At 39.0% G+C, this 3,285-nt stretch overlaps 1 protein-coding gene across 4 annotated transcripts in view; it reads left to right on the forward strand.

Moving 5' to 3' along the window:
* The window catches only part of hoxb3a (homeobox B3a), a 52,486-nt gene that overhangs the window by 18,523 nt on the left and 30,678 nt on the right, over positions 1 to 3,285 (forward strand). The gene's annotated exons all lie outside the window — the stretch shown is intronic.

Genomic DNA, 3,285 nt, shown 5'->3' on the forward strand with positions numbered 1-3,285 from the left:
TATAACTGTCTATCGTCAGTAAGGATGATACCTTTTGGATGCTTTCTTTACGGACTCTCTGACCACCATCATGTGCTTGTACTTTGAGTTTAATTCATTTTTCCTAAAAAACAAATACACATTAAGCAAAGTTGGCCATGAATTTGACGGATAAAAATGTTGCTCTTAATTTTTTTTGTCCAGTTTTCCATTCCATTCCATTTTGATGTTTTTACAGATTTATTCCTCACAGTCTTCTAAAGTGAAAATCTGACAGACATCAATCAACCCTGCAGTTTATGTCACGCTCTATTATTGATATTACAACACAATAAATAAACTGTACGTGGATATATTAACTGCTCGCTAATATCTTATATGATATAAATTACTGTGAAGCCATAACAGACTACAATATGAAACGAATCCATACTTTTTCCATTTTCCCTTTAAAATGAACTAAAGTGAGCCACTAACCCACCAGTCTGATCATAAACGGCCACACAGTTGTGGTTGTGTTTTCTAATTATTCCATGCAGGCGAGTTTCGAACAGGATTTTGAATAATAATAATAATAATAATAATAATAATAATAATAATAATAATAATAATAATAATAATAATAATAATAATAATAATGTTGCCATACATAATTATGTGACTTAGTTCATTATATAGAGCAGAGAAGAAGACAAAGAAGGAGGAGTAAAAGAAGATAGTCCTTCTGTTTTAGGATGTTTAAAACTATACTCGTGAAACTGACCCGGGGACGTCACCGCTTTAATCCCAGAGCGGAGGGAAGACCTCACGTCTCGCACGTGGAGAAGAATATTAGGGGGGGAAATGGTTGTATGCGTACTGCTATCTCAAGACAGATTTACGAGGCGCAGTAAAAGGCAACGTGTCGGGGCAGGCTAAATCAATCTCTCTCTCTCCCTCTCATTGTCTCCCCTGTTTCTCTCACACACATCTCCCACTACTATTACTACTACTGATATTATTATTATTATTATTATTATTATTATTATTATTATTATTATTATTATTATTATTATACATTTTCTCACCTAGAATATGTGAGCGGTAAATCACATCTCGGCACTTTCATTTTCAGGCCATTATCCATCTTAACAAAAGATTTCTCTCTTTTTATTCAAAACTTAGTTAATCATTAACGACGAGGAAGAATCTACCTGTCTATCTACCATCACTGACCTAGAAAGCCCCAGGATCTCAAAGAACTCTTTTACAGTCTTTTCAAGTGCCGACTCACAGTTCTACTGATAAATCTTAAACTAGCCATTTGAAGCTGGCGTGGATCGCGCGGTGTTGTGTTGTAATGCTGAGTATAAGTGAATTATTCGAGGAGTATAAATGTAAAATAATGCATGGGTCATTTTGTTCTCATGATATGAATGGATAAAGATGCAGATGAGTGAAAAATCCTCCGCCCGTCGCTTTTGGGACATTTTGAAACGGTTTGGTGTTTTGCGGTAATGGCTTTGCATGCGGTTGTGCCAAGTTTACAGGGCTGATTCGTATGGCTGTTGTCAGGCCGGCCCGGGTCTTCGCTGCTGCTTATCTTAGCTGTTGTTTCAAACTGTGATTGCTATAATTTATGGCCGTCATTAAAGACGCCATCATCACCACGGCAAATGTTTGATTTCAATCTTGTTGTGGGTAAAAATCTCCGCGGTGCTGGCAGCGTAAATTTAAAGGAGTATCTGCATGTTTTTAGTGCATCGGAAAGAAGAAATAAATACACGTCCAAGCAGGTCTGTCACTGATAATAGTTTACAGCCACATTTGTTTCCTTTTGCCAATTATTTGGAGACGTGTCATGGGTAGATTGCATTTTTAAAAGCAAACTGGCCAGTTGCATTTCTGTACTGCACTTTTGAGAAAGCTACTCTTTGTTTGCCAATATTGCTCTTTTGTGTCCTTTGTCACTTGAATAGAAATCGAAATATTTTTAACTTTTCCCTGACGGTTTTGGTAAGTCCCTAAAAGAGGATCCTTTATGTTTTAATGGATGATTTTCTAAAAGCTCTTTAAAAGTCTCTCCATCGCAATGAGCGGAAAAATCTGCGCTTTCTTGAGGATCCCGAGGCCCATGCTTTGACCTTGAAGTGTTTCTTATTTGCTACTCAGCAGCTAGGTTAGCCTTCAGAGCCTCAACATTTTTTTCTACTCCAAGTGTCTATTGTTCTGCTGGAGTCGGCTCGAGCTTTGGTAGCCCGCAATAGAAGGATTCCAACGTTCTATTGTTGCAGCTCAGTCGGCCTCACGGCGGGGGTTTTGTCAGTTCGCTGTTTCTTCATCTACTCTTTTCTTTTCTTTCTTCCTCTGCGGTCTCTTTCTTTTTTTGTTTTGTTTTTGTGAGAGCTCTCTTCTCTTCTTTGCTACTTTACCGAACTCGAAATAAGTAATACAAATCTCATTCTAATCGAATTACACTTCGCCACCGCACCAAAATCTTCTTAATGGGATTTTAAAAAAGTAAGGTGAAATTGGATAATTGAGTCCAAGCAAAATATTTAATTCTGAATTTTATTATCCTATAGAGTTCGGAGAAAAGCCTGCCTTATATTTAGTTTTGGGTTTCCAGACGCCTAACAGGATGTCTGTCCTAATTATCAAACAAACAGATTTGAGGAAATTTGTTCTCACTGACACAGATGGCAGGTAGTCTTTGCTACCGTTAAATATTTAGTTTAGCTGCAAGACTGGAGTGAATATGACACCGAAACAAGAAAAATACCCCCAGCGCTGTGTTTCTGATAAATTATTGCCGCCATCATCGGGTATTTCCTTTTTCTAGAAACACTGAAATATAGCACAGGCTCAAATGTAAGACGGAGCAACGGAAGGAATCCCGCTTCTTTGGTCGGCTGACGGCGAGCTGAGAAAGAGATGACAGTGAGCAATAACGAAGAACGAGTGTGATGCGTGCAGTCATTTTTAAAAGACGAATTCATCTTTTATCGGCCCCTCTGTGTGTCTGTCCCAGGCCTCCACTGCTTTACCCTACACACGAACATCCTCCGACTGAAAAGTCAACACAAGTGTTTCCCTTTCTTCTTCTTCTTTTTTTTTTGACTTCATTTGGACTCCTGCATGCATGCATGCATCCACCGGCCCCTGTGGGTCCCACAAACGGAGAGAGCCCCCACCACCACTACCGCCAAACACCTCCCGCCCCGAACAAAACGTCACGTGATTCCTTAAATAATTAATGCAGAGGTTGTAGAATAGATATGTTTTCATCAGGAATATAACGGCGAGACGTGCCGCTGCTCTTGACGT

Source organism: Haplochromis burtoni, unplaced genomic scaffold, assembly GCF_018398535.1.
Source record: "Haplochromis burtoni strain Fernald_Lab_line unplaced genomic scaffold, NCSU_Asbu1 Contig_490, whole genome shotgun sequence".
Taxonomy (NCBI): Eukaryota; Metazoa; Chordata; class Actinopteri; order Cichliformes; family Cichlidae; genus Haplochromis; species Haplochromis burtoni.